A 14,540-nucleotide genomic window follows, 5' to 3' on the forward strand; every position below is an offset into this window, starting at 1 on the left:
TACCCCATGAATTGCAGCACACCAGACCTCCCTGTCCATCACCAACTACCGGAGTTCACTCAGACACACATCCATCGAGTCCGTGATGCCATCCAGCCATCTCATCCTCTGTTGTCCCCTTCTCCTCCTGCCCTCAATCCCTCCCAGCATCAGTCTTTTCCAAAGAGTCAACTCTTTGCAGGACATGACCAAAGTACTGGAGTTTCAGCTTTAGCATCATTCGTTCCAAAGAAAACCCAGGGCTGATCTCCTTCAGAATGGATTGGTTGGATCTCTTTGCAGTCCAAGGGATTCTCAAGAGTCTTCTCCAACACCACAGTTCAAAAGCATCAATTCTTCAGCACTCAGCTCTCTTCACAGTCCAAATCTCACATCCATACCTGACCACTGGAAAAACCATAGCCTTGACTAGACGGACCTTTGCTGGCAAAGTAATGTCTCTGCTTTTCAACATGCTATCTAGGTTGGTCATAACTTTTCTTCCAAGGAGTAAGCATCTTTTAATTTCATGGCTGCAGGCACCATCTGCAGTGATTCTGGAGCCTAAAAAAATAAAGTCTGACACTGTTTCCACTGTTTCCCCATCTATTTCTCATGAAGTGATGGGATCAGATGACATGACCTTCGTTTTCTGAATGTTGAGCTTTAAGCCAACTTTTTCACTCTCCACTTTCACTTTCATCAAGAGGCTTTTTAGTTCCTCTTCACTTTCTGCCATAAGGGTGGTGTCAGCTGCATATCTGAGGTTATTGATATTTCTCCCAGCAATCTTGATTCCGGCTTGTGCTTCTTCCAGCCCACCGTTTCTCATGATGTACTCTGCATAGAAGTTAAATAAGCAGGGTGACAATATACAGCCTTGACATACTCCTTTTCCTATTTGGAACCAGTCTGTTGTTCCATGTCCAGTTCTAACTGTTGCTTCCTCACCTGCATACAGGTTTCTCAAGAGGCAGGTCAGATGGTCTGGTATTCCCATCTCTTTCAGAATTTTCCACAGTTTATTGTGATCCACACAGTCAAAGGCTTTGGCATAGTCAATAGAGCAGAAGTAGATGTTTTTCTGGAACTCTCTTGCTTTTTCCATGATCCAGCAGATGTTGACAATTTGATCTCTGGTTCCTCTGCCTTTTCGAAAACCAGCTTGAACATCTGGAAGTTCACCGTTCATGTATTGCTGAAACCTGGCTTGGAGAACTTTGAGCATTACTTTACTAGCATGTGAGATGCGTGCAATTGTGCAGTAATTTGAGCATTCTTTGGCAATGCCTTTCTTTGTGATTGGAATGAAAACTGACCTTTTCCAGTCCCATGGACACTGCTGAGTTTTCCAAATTTGCTGGCATATTGAGTGCAGCACTTTCACAGCATCATCTTTCAGGATTTGAAATAGCTCAAGCAGAATTCCATCACCTCCACTAGCTTTGTTCGTAGTGATGCTTTCTAAGGTCCAGTTGAGTTCACATTCCACGATGTCTGGCTCTCCGGCCCCATTATTGACTAGCAAATAGAAAGGGAAAAACAAGAAATAGTGACAGATTTCTTCTTGGCCTCCAAAATCACTGCAGAAGGTGACTGCAGCCATGAAATCAGAAGACAAGGGCTTCTTGGCAGGAAAGCAATGACAAACCTAGACAGTTTGTTGAAAAGCGGAGACGTTACTCTGTCGACAAAGGTCCATATAATCAAGTCTATGGTCTTCCCAGTGGTCATATTCTGTTGCGAGAGCTGAACCATAAACAAGGCTGAATACCAAAGAGTTGATATCTTCAAACTGTGGTTTTGGAAAAGACTACTGAAATTCCCTTTAACAGCAAGGAGATCAAACTAGTCAATCTTAAAGTAGATCACCTCTGAATATTCACGAAGGACTGACACTGAAGCTGAAGCTCCAGTATTTTAATCATGTGATTCACACACACAACTCATTGGAAAAGTCTTTGATGGTAAGAAAGATAGAGGGCAGAAGGAGAAGAGGGCACCAGAGGATGAGATGGTGGATGGCATCACTGATGCAATGAACATGAACTTGGGTAAAATCTGGGAGATAGTGAGGGACAGAGAATCCTGGTGTGCCACAGTCCATGGGGTCGCAAAGAGTTGGATGTGACTGGGTGACTGAACAGCAATAACAACAATATTTGACAAGGAGTAAACTATACCAATGGAAAAAGAATAACCTCTTCAACAAATGTTTCTAGGAATATTGGATAAATAATGAAGAAAAATGAAATTAGATCCTATCTTATGCCACATACAAAAATTAACTTGCAATGGATACAAGACTTAAAAACAAAATCTGACACCATAAAAATTCCTAGAAGAAAATTTTGGGAATAAATTATTTAACATTCGTCTTGGAAATGATTATTTTAGATATGATGTCAAAAATACAAACAACAAAAGCAAAAATCAATATATGACTGCATCAAGCCAAAATTATTCTACATATAATAAGGAATAATCAATAAAATGAAAAGACAACCTGTAGTATTGGAGAAAATATTCATAAACTATGTTAGGTAAGAGGTTAATATCCAAAATAAATAAGAATTCAACCAACTCAATAATAAAAGAAACAAATAATCCAATTTAGAAATAGGCAGTAAAACTACATAGATCTTTTTTCCAAGAAAGACATCCAGATGGTTTTTTTCACTTGAAAAAGAATGAAATAAAACGAGGCTCAGCATCATTAATTATCAAAAAAATGCAAGTCGCTATGGAAAGCAATAGGCAGGTGCTTTAAAAAGTTAAAAATAGAGCTACAAATATGAACCAGCAATTCGTATTCCACTTTTTTTATATATCCAAAAGAAATTAAAATAGGATATCCAAGAGGTATATTCATTCATATGCTTATTGTAGCATCATTCACAAATAACCTAGATACAAAAAAAAACCTAAGTGTTTGTCAATAAGTGAATGGATAAAGAAAACTATTATTCAGTTATGAGGGTGGAGGAAATCTTGCTATTTGTGACAACATGGGTGAAACTTGAGTACATTAAGATAAATGAGATAGGTCAGAAGAGGAAAGGCAAATATTGTATGATGTCATTTATACTTGGAATCTAAATACAGTGAGGCTCCTAAAACCAGACAGTAAGATGGAGGTTATAAGTGGCTAATTGGTGGTGGATACAAGAGATATTTTAACAGCACAAACTTTCAACTAGCAGATAAATCAGTCCAGAGACATAATGCACAGTACAGTGATTAGAAACCATATTCCTTTATAACATCATCTTTGCTAAGAAACTAGATCTTGATTATTCTAACCACAAAAAAGAAATAGTAGTTATGTGACATGAGAGAGGTGATAGCTAATGCTTCCATGGCAATCATGTGGCAAGGTATGAAAGCAACATAGGAAGCTTACACTTTCACAATATTAAATATAAATATAAATAAAAAATTTATATAAATTGAACCATAGTTAAAATGTTGATTTTATTTGTGGTAACAAATAATTCCTTATAAGTTAAAGATATACATAAGAAAAATCAAGCTTTATTAAAAAATAGAATGTTATATGAATTCAGGGTAGGGAATATTTCTTTTAGAACACTCAAGAAAAAACTAACAAGGAAGTTTAATAAATTATACGAGTTTATTATTAAAATCTTTTGTTCACAAATTACCAAAAAAATGATAAAAGTAGACAGGGAGAAAATATTTATCCAGTTAACTATGGTTATATATTCCTAAGGTTTTGTTTAGCAGCTGTTCTATTTTTCCTGCCAGTCACGAGGTAGGAGTGACTTTCCTTGCCCACTCAGAATTTGTGTGGCCATTAACTTGCTTTGATCAATGACCTCTGCAAAGTGACATGTGCAGAGTGTCATTTCTGGGTCAGAGCTTTGACAGCCATTTCTCAGTTTGTTTCCTCTCTTTCTTTCTCTGGGGACCAGAAATATCCTAGACCACATGGAAGTTGCTCAGCAGTGGATCCCAGGGGGATGATGATGGGAAGCAAAGGCCTGGCTGACTCACAATGATTTGTATCATGAGTGACATCTACATCTATTTGTTTATTTCTGGTTTAATTTTTTTTCACCATAACAAAATTTAGTTTCATGCTAGATCACAATTTAACATAATTTAACTAATTATAATTAGAATCAAAGCTATGTAATAACACATGAAACATTTTTTAAAGCCCAGCAAATTAAAAGAAAAATTAAAACCTGTCTGAATAAGTTATTCACACAACAGAAATCTCAAGTGGTTTAAAACTATATATGAAACTACATGAAACTGCTCATGCTTTCTAGTAGACATCACTTGATTTTAATGTTCAAAGTTGTAAAACTCATGAAACTCAACATTGAAAAGCCAAACAACTTGATTAATAAATGGGCATAGGACCCGAATAGACATTTTTAAAGGTAGATATACAGATGGCCAACAGGCATACGAAAAAAAGTTCAACATAACTAATCATCAAATAAATGCAAATCAAAACCACAGTAAGATATAGTCTTACATCTGTCATATTGGCTATTCTCTAAAAGGAAACAAATAATAAATATTGGCAAGGATGTGGAGAAAAGGGAACTCTGTTCACTGTTGGTGGCAATGTATACTGACTCAACCACTTGCAAATAGTCTGAAGTTTCCTCAAAAAATTAAAACAAAACAAAACAAACTCTGCAACTGCACTCTTAGCTATTTATACAAAGGAAATGAGAACACTACTTAGGAAATATATTAGGCACCCCAACGATCAGAGAAGCATTATTTACAATGAACAAAACGTGTAAGCAAGCTAAGAGCCCATTGATAGATGAATGGATAAAGAAGATCTACTATATAAACAAAATGGAATATTACTCAACCATTTAAGAAAGACATCTTGCCATTTGCAACAACATGGTGGATCTAGAGAGGATTATGTTAAGTGAACAAATTTTCAATGAGTTCATCTTTATCTGGAATCTAAAAAACAAATGAACAAACATAACTGAAACAGAGCTATAGATACAGAAAGCAAAATGATTTCCAGAGGAAGAGGGTTGGGGTCACGAGATAAGAGAAGCAGGTGAGGGAGATTAGAGGTACAAACTTCCAGTTACAAAATACATGATTCATAGCTATGTACAATGTGGAGAATATAGTCAATAATAATATAATACCTTGGTATAAAAGTGAAAGTTTTAGTTGCTTAGTCATGTCCTACTCTTTGCAACCCATGGACTGTAGCCTGCCAAGCTACTCCATCCATGGAATTCTCCAGGCAAGAATACTGGAGAGGGTAGCCATTTCCTTCTCCAGGGGATCTTCCCAACCAAGGGACTGAATCTAGGTCTCCTGCATTGAAAGCAAATTCTTTACCATCTGAGTCACCAAATAGTAATTCGAATTAATATGATGATCATTATCAAATATATAGAAAATCACTATGTTGTACACCAGGAATTAACATAGTGTTGTAGGTCAATTATACTTAAGAAGCAACAAACTTATATAAAAGGAGATCAGATTTGTGGTTAACAGAGATCAGATTCATGGTTAACAGAGGGGGAGGGGAAATGGATGAACATAGTCAAAAGGTACAAACTTTCAGTTATACGATATAAAAGTACTACAAATGGAAAATACAACAGGATAAATATAATTAGCACCACAAAAATCTGTTAAGATAGTAAACCCCAAGAGTTCTCATCACAAGGAGAATTCTTTTTATTTTATTTTCTATCTATATGAGATGATGGATGTTCACCAAACATTTTAATAATAATTTCATGACGCATGTAAGTCAAATCATTGTATTCTGTAACAATGTATACAGTGCTGCATGTCACTTCAGTTCAGTTCAGTTCAATTGCTCAGTCATGTCCAGCTCTTCGTGACCCCATGCCCACCCCTGTAGCATGGCAGGCCTCATTGTCCTTCACCATCTCCCCAAGCTTGCTCAACCTCATGTCCATTGTGTTGGTGATACCATTCAACCATCTCATCTAACCATCTCAAACCTCTCATCCAGTCTTCAATCTTTCCCAGCATCAGGGGCTTTTCTAATAAGTCCTTTCTTTGCATTCAGTTCAGTTCAGTTCAGTCACTCAGTCGTGTCCGACTCTTTGTGACCCCATGAATCGCAGCACGCCAGGCCTCCCTGTCCATCACCAAATCCCGGAGTTCACTCAGACTCACATCCATCGAGTCCGTGATGCCATCCAGCCATCTCATCCTCTGTCGTCCTCTTCTCCTCCTGCCACCAATCCTTCCCAGCATCAAAGTCTTTTCCAATGAATCAACTCTTCACATGAGGTGGCCAAAGTACTGGAGCTTCAGCTTTAGCATCATTACTTCCAAAGAAATCCCAGGGCTGATCTCCTTCAGAATGGACTGATTGGATCTCCTTGCAGTCCAAGAGACTCTCAAGAGTCTTCTCCAACACCACAGTTCAAACACATCAATTCTTCAGCTCTCAGCCTTCCTCACAGTCCAACTCTCACATCCATACATGACCACTGAAAAACCATAGCCTTGACTAGATGGACCTTAGTCAGTGAAGTAATATCTCTGCCTTTGAATATGCTATGTAAGTTGGTCATAACTTTTCTTTCAAGGAGTAAACTTCTTTTAATGTCACTGCAGCAGACACCATCTGCAGTGATTTTGGAGCCCCCCAAAATAAAGTCTGACATTGTTTCCACTGTTTCCCCATCTATTTCCCATGAAATGATGGGACCGGATAAGTGACCAAAATATTCCATAACTACTTGATTGAATTTTTTAATCTCAAATTTGCCTTATCATATTAAGATATATTAAGATGCCTCATTATCTTTTACAGGTCAGTGGTTCTAGAATTTCCGCTAATGCTTTTCTCACTCCTCATCTTTACCTGAAATGTTCTTTCTTCATTGTCCATGGTCTTTTCCTGGACAGGAGCTTAGGTTTGTTCCTTTTGATTGATTTATAGTAATCAAGCAATCCTAAAGCCATTACTTTTTTACCAGAGTCTACTTGAAATTACATGGGAGTTAAAGCTTGGAGAATTTTTTTTTCTAATTTTAGTTATTCTTATATTTTTCTGCCAAGTTTCCCAGTAAGTTCATATGACAATATTGGGGTATTCTGATTCTCATTATAGAATGTCTAGATCACATACAATTGTTAACCAAGCATATCATGCATCAATAAAAGACAACACTGTCTCAGATGTTAACACTCAACTGCTGATCAGTAAGCAATGTTTCTAATATTTTGCAACACTAATATTTTGCAACATTACACGGCATGTTATATGTGTAGATGCATTAGGAATGTTATTAGTGTTTTTGCAGTGGTAAGCATGGCTTTACATTTTTTTTTCCTTTTTGAAATAATGGTAAGTAAGATTTTGGCTTGCAGTTTTACACAGAATGTCTGATTTTTAGCAATGTTTTACTATTATAATGCAGAGAATTTAAACCCAGTAGTGGTCAATTAAATATACATTTAAAAATAGTAAAAAATAAAAATAAAAAACTAGATTAGCCAAGACTAAAGTCTAGTGTTACCAGTTGTTGATGGGAATGTGCTTTGTGGCAACACTCTTACAGTGTTTGAGGGATATAGGTTCGTACAAATATTTTGGAGAATAACTTGATGGTATCTCTCAATTTAAAGACACAGGTAACTGGTCACTGGTCATGAATACATCCCACTAATAAGTTAATAATATATAAAATTTTGAATATATACTAAAGAAAATGATGTTTCAAGAGTTTTACTACAAATTATTCTACAGTGTATAATTCAAAGCAACTTATGCTTCTCTAAACTTTATTTTTTAAATTTTTTATTAAACAAAACAAAACAAAACAAAACTTTTTTAGGCACCTCCACATGGCTTGCAGTATTTCATTTTCCTGCCCAGAAATTGAGCTCAAGCCAGGGCAGTGAAAGCCTGGAATCCTAACCACTTTGCCATCAGGGAACTCCCCTCTACACTTCAACACAAAAATAAACTATATCATGCTCTAATACAATGAAAAAGTTGAAATGAATGATACAGAGATATCAATAAAAGCAACAACTAAAATAAATCTAAAAGGGAAAATGTTAAGTGAAAAAAACAATGTGTATATATATATATATATATATATATATATATATATATATATATATATACATGATTCCATGTAGTATCAATATTAACTGTTTTCTGTACAGCCTATTACACCAGAATTTAGTGGCTTGAAAAAGCAAAATCCTTTTATTATTTCTTACAGTTTCTGTGGTCAGGTGCACAGGAGTGGCATTTCTGTACTGTTCTGGCTCAGAGTTTGAATGAGATCATACATATTATCACATGCTACCATCATCTACAGGCTCTTAGTGATAGATCACCCTTTTCCAAGGTGGCTTGCTCAAGCAGCTAGCAAGGTGACAGGGTTTTTTGGTGTGCTTAGTCACTCAATTATGTTCAACTCTTTGCAACCCCATAGACTGTAGCCCACCAGGCTCTTCTGTCCATAGAATTTTCTTGGTAAGAACATTGGAGTGGGTTGCCATTTCCTTCCCCAAGGGATCTTTTTGATGCAGGGATTGAACCCAGGTCTCCTGCTTTGCAGGCAGAGTTTACTAGGAGGCAAAGAAAACTACATCAAAGGAAATAAAACCAGCAAATCCTAAAGGAAAACAACCCTGAATATTCATTGGTAAGACTGATATTGAAGTTCCAGTACTTTGGCCATCTGATGCGAAGAGTCAACTTATTGGAAAAGAGTCTGATTCTGGGAAAGATTGAAGACAAAAGGAGGGTGGTAGAGGATGAGATGGTTGAATAATGTTATCAACATAAAATACATGAATTTGAGCAAACTCTGGGAGATAGTGAAGAACAGGGGAGCCTGGTGTGCAGCAGTCTCCATAAGGCAGCAAAGAGTTAGACACAACTTAGAAACTGAACAACTACAAAGAAAACTAGAATCCATCTTTGAGGCTGACTATCAAATACTGTTATACATTGAGTTGGCCAAAAAGTTCATTTGGGTTTTTCCATACTGCCTTACGGAAAAGCCTGAATGAACTTTTTGGCCAACTCAATAAAATGCCATGAACATTAAAAACAATACCACTTATTTGTTATGTGAACACATGTATAGTCAAGTGAAATATAAAATTCTGCATATGATGAACAACTTATTTGGATAGTGGCTACTTCTGATGAGAAGAGATGAAAGCGTGATTAGAATTTGGTCTCTAGTGTGTTTGGCAGGGTCCATTTAATTAGGAAGGGGCATGAGGTTTTGATAGATCTGGATGCTAAATATATCAGTGCTTATCATTCTTTCTCCTGCAAGTTTCCATAGAGGGAAAGTATTCCATAATTAATAAATAAATATAGAGAAGCAGCCTTCATAATTCATGAGTGATAATCAACTCTCAGCTGCTGTCTCCTTGACAGATGTCATTACACCAGCAAACACTGACTCTTCAGCAAGAGGATGCAGAAGCTGAAGCTCTAATTCTTTGGCCAGCTAATGCAAAGAGCCAACTCCTAGGAAAAGTCCCTGATACTGGAAAAGACTGAGGGAGATAGAGGAGGAGATGGTTGGATGGCATCATCGACTCAATGGACATGAGTGAGTAAACTTTGAGAGATGGTGAAGGACAGGGAAGCCTGGAGTGCTGCAGTCCATGGGGTTGCAGAGAGTGTGACATGGCTGAGTGACTGAACAGCAACATAAGGGATCGCGTTGTCCTCATCTAGTTTACTTTATTAAGACATCCCCTTTGGAAAAAAAAGGCCTCCATTGACTCAAATAACAGCTAAAATGGAAAGTGTGGTCCAGATATCCAGAAAAATCTTGAGAATGTGAAAGGGAATATTCCACCCACAGTGTCTACATCTCGCAGGGGAGCCTTGTCAATGAACGTGACAGCATGTAGTCTTCTCTACCTTTGGGTCTATATTGAAATCTTGAGTCAATAGTATCAAGAGCCAACATTTCTTTAGTAATATGCTGGGCATTAGGCTAAATTCTTTACCTGTTGTTTCATCCTAAAGACAACCTTATGGTGTGTCCTGCATATTTTGAAAGGTGTATCTGGGGGACATCAAGCAGATAATTAACTTACTATGCAAATTAGTAGCAGAGCAAAACATTTTAATCAGGAAATCTGGCCTCTCTACTGTGCCATCACTTCTCTAGTGATTCTCCTTACTCTGGTTCTCTGGTTACCACCTTAGAATCATCTTTAAAAATCTCTTCATACATCTGTGTACCCGGATCTCAGCTTTAAATTTGGCAGTAGTGAAGTCGTAATCTCTCTAACGAATAGTTGCGAATAGTTGCGGCTTTCTCCCTCATGTCTAATACTGGGGAGATGGTAGATCTGGAACACCTAGAAATTCCTGGAGCTCTAAGTTTGTCAGAGAGCTCGAGCCTTTGTTAGGATCCAGGTTAAAGGTCAAGGGGCATAGCAGGTATGCCTCACATTGTAGTGCCCGCAGCTTAGAAATCCACTGTGATTCTGGAGCTGTCTATTTCCCGCCATTGCACATAGAATCATTCGGTCACTGTCTAGGCCAGCCTAGATTTTCACATGAACACCACAGACTGTGTACCCTAAACAACAGAAATTTATTTCTCACAGTTCAGGAAGCTATGGGGTCCAAGGTCAGAGTACCAGCATGGTGGGATTCTAGTGAGAATCCTCTTTCTGGCTTACAAATTGCTGCCTCCTTTTGATGTCTTCACATGGTAAGAAAAGATAGAGAACAAGATATCATGTCCCTTCTGATAAGGACACTAAATTCATTAAGAGGGTCCCACCCTCATGAAAGGGTCCCACCCTTTCATTTTCTTTCACTTTCATCCTCATGAGCTCATCTAAAATGAATTAACTCCCAAAGGTCGCATCTCCAAAATCTATCATATTGAGGATTGGTGGTGATTTAGTTGCTAAATTGTGTCTGACTCTTGCTACCTCATGGACTGTAGCCTGCCAGGCACCTCTGTCCATGGGATTCTCTAGGCAAGAATACTGGAGTGGGTTGCCACATGCTTCCCCAGAGGATCTTCCTGACCCAGAGATTGAACCCAGACAGGGGCTTCAATAAATGAGTTTGGGGAGTCATAATTCATTTAATATCACTCACTAAGCCTCATGCATGGTTTGGTGCTCACCCATCAGGTCATGGTCAGCCCCTCAAGGTTAGCCAGGGAAGGTAGTTTATCATCAATAATTTTTTAACCAAGGTCTGATCACTACCCTACAGTTGCTCACACAGGGTGCTCAGAAGACACCTTTCAGGGATTGCTACCACAAATTCAAGGTGACAACATAGGTCAGTTTCTAACACAGTAGAAGACACATTGTTTTCTTGTCTGTTGTTTAGTTGTTAAGTCATGTCTGATTCTTTTGTGACCCCATTTGGTCCTTGGGTTTGCAGATCCCCTGAAGGAGGAAATGGCAACCCACTTCAGTATTCTTGCCTGGGAAATCCCACGGATAGAGGAGCCTGGAGAGCTATAGCCCATGGAGTCACAAAGAGTCAGATACAACTGAGTGACTAAACACACACACATAGACTGTAGCCCTCCAGGCTCCTCCGTCTTTGGGATTTCCCAGGAGAGAATAGTGGAGTGGGTTGCCATTTCCTTCTCCAGCAAATCTTCCTGACTCAGGGATCAAACCTAGTTTCCTGCATTGCAGGCAGATTCTTTACTGCTGAGCCACCAGGGAATCCCAGAAGACACATAAAAGGCCTTAATTTAATCATCTGCTACCACTCTCCTAGTCCACACTCAGAAGTCAGTTTTCTTTTTGGTGACTTAGTAGCTGAAACTCAGGTATTTGCTCCAACTTGCATTCCTTTGAAGGTTAGATGTGTGGCTTCATGGGCCAAATTTTCCTTTTGAGATTATCAGATATTGTGGTACCTCACTCATTCACTTTTTTCTTTTAAACAAATCTTAATAGCTTGTGAAATATCCTTCCAATCTGAGAGAAAACAATAGAAATTCATTTGTGATTGGTACTAAATAAGAAGACAGCACTACCTTTTATTGTACTTCTGTTCATAAGGGTTGACTTTATTACTGATTTTGAAGCCCCTGGGCTTTTTCCTATTGCTGGATCTTGGCCTGTGCTCTACAAATTTGCATATAATTTGATATTAGAAAACCCCTGGCTATATTGTCTTTTAGTAGTTTAGGAGATTTACAGTACCCAGGACAAAGACTGTAGCTCCTGACTTCCTGCTTTGTTACACCAAGTCATGCAGATGTTCTTACTACACAGGCTTCTCATCTTATTTGACCTGCCTCTTCAGTCTGTGCAAATAATAAGGGTCTCAGATCCAGAATGCCAGTAGTTTAGTATGGATTTTATCTCCAGTATGTCCTTCTAGCATTGATTTATCATATATTTTATAGAATGTAAAAGCTGTCCTCTTGAGTTTCCAGGCTTCATGGAAATAGTTGTTACAATTAACAACTTGGTTGAGGAAGCCAGACTCTTAATCATTATCCTCTATTATCTATTAGATCCCTGTGGGGTAAAATGTTAAACATACACACTCTTGATCTTGTTCCTTGAATATTTCAGAATTTGATAACCTATAGTTTTAAAAGTTTGCCCTGTAATTCTGATAACTACTAGGAATTAAACCTCTGGTGGATGAGATTTAAGTGCTTCTGTTGCAGTTCATCAATGGTGATGAGTTTTCAAGTTATTGAAAGCTCAGTTTCATTAAATCTTACCAATTTTTACCATTCTTTCTCATTCATCATATTTTAGTATTATAAATCTGTTTCAGATATTGCATGAAAACAAGCCCTGTTCCCAAGTGATGACAAAGACTCTTCTTCTTTTAGAAGCTGGTAAATATTTTGTCAGTGACCCATTCATCATCAAAAATCACAGATCCACAGCATGAGAAGGGAGAGTTAATCAGGAAGCTTTAGTGGAAATAGTGCTCTCTAGCTAATGGATGCCAGGCTGTCACTGTGAACAGTGAAATTGCTGTTACTCTGTAATTCCTGTGGTGACTGTAAATGCTGAAATGGGCATTTGTTCACACATTGAAGCATTTTCTAAAAAAAATTAAAAAAAAAGAAAGAAAAGAAAAATCAACTTTGGCCTTGAGAATCTAGTTGAAATATACAAGCTAAAGAGATTTAAAATGGATATTTAAAATGGAACTTTCTCAAAAGGTTAGTGCATTTATCAGGAAACATAAAATGCATTGATGACATAGCCATCATTAGCGGTAAGATAACTCTGTACTTATCCCATTTATTCCTTTATTTTGAACATATCCACTTACATAAAACTTTTATGGATATGAGGGACTTCAGATTGTATATTGTGATATTTTCATCAGAAGTCCTAGGTAATATTTTAGCTGCTGTGACTGTAATGACGAATTATCCTGAGCAGCCTATAAGCCATTAATTTATTGTTAATATCAAGGTGATAACAAAAGTCTTTTAATAGATAACTTATTGAGAGCTGGTCTTCCCTGGTGGCTCAGATGGTAAAGAATCTGCCTGTGATGCGGGAGACCTGAGTTCAGTCCCTGGGTCAGGAAGATCCTCTGGAGGAGGGCATGCCAATCCACTGTAGTATTTTTGCCTAGAGAATCCCATGAGCTATATAATCCATGGGGTTGCAAGGAGTAGGACACAACTGAGATACTTTCACTACTGAGACCTAGTACCTGTCTTTTTTTTCTACCTTTTCTTTTTTTTTTAAGTATTGGAGTATAATTGCTTTACAATGTTGTGTTTGTTTCTGTTGCACAACAAAGTGAATCAGCTATATGTATACATATATCCCCTCCCTCTTAAGTCTCACTCCTACTCCTCTATGTCATCACAGAGCACTGAGATGAATTCCCTGTATTGTATAGCAACTTCCCACTAGCTACCTATTAATATTTTACGCATAGTAGTGTATATACGTCTTCCCTGGTGACTCAACAGTGAAGAATTCACCTGCAATTCAGAAGATACAGATTAGATCCTGGGTCAGGAAGATCCTCTGGAGGAGGAAATGGCAACCCACTCTAGCATTCTTGCCTAGAAAATCCCATGGACAGAGGAGCCTGCAGGCCTACATTTCATGGAGTCTCAAAGAGTCAGATGCGACTGAGTATGCACACTTAATAGTTATATATCTTTACTACTCTCTCGATTTGTCTCACCCTCCCCTTCCACCCCTAAAACCATATGTTCATTCTCTACATCTACATCTCTACTCATGCCCTGAAAATATCCCTGCCCTTTCAATATTACTCTCATTTCAGTTTGATATACTCATTACCCTTTCTTGACTAATAAGGGAATTATTTCTAATCCTTGCAAAATCTGAAGCTTTCAGAGTATCTTTTTATTGCTTTTAGGTTGTATGAAAATTAAATATTATATTCCCTTATCTATCTCTAACTCAAGAAATATCTCTAGACTCTACTATATGCATCACTTTCTGTTACTCAGAGGAAACATACAGATAAATAGACAGATCTTGACTGGGTGTATTATGGTAGGTGAAATAATCGTCTCTCAAAGATGGCTTGCTAATCTCCAAAACCT

This window comes from Ovis canadensis, chromosome 16, assembly GCF_042477335.2.
Source record: "Ovis canadensis isolate MfBH-ARS-UI-01 breed Bighorn chromosome 16, ARS-UI_OviCan_v2, whole genome shotgun sequence".
Lineage (NCBI taxonomy): Eukaryota > Metazoa > Chordata > Mammalia > Artiodactyla > Bovidae > Ovis > Ovis canadensis.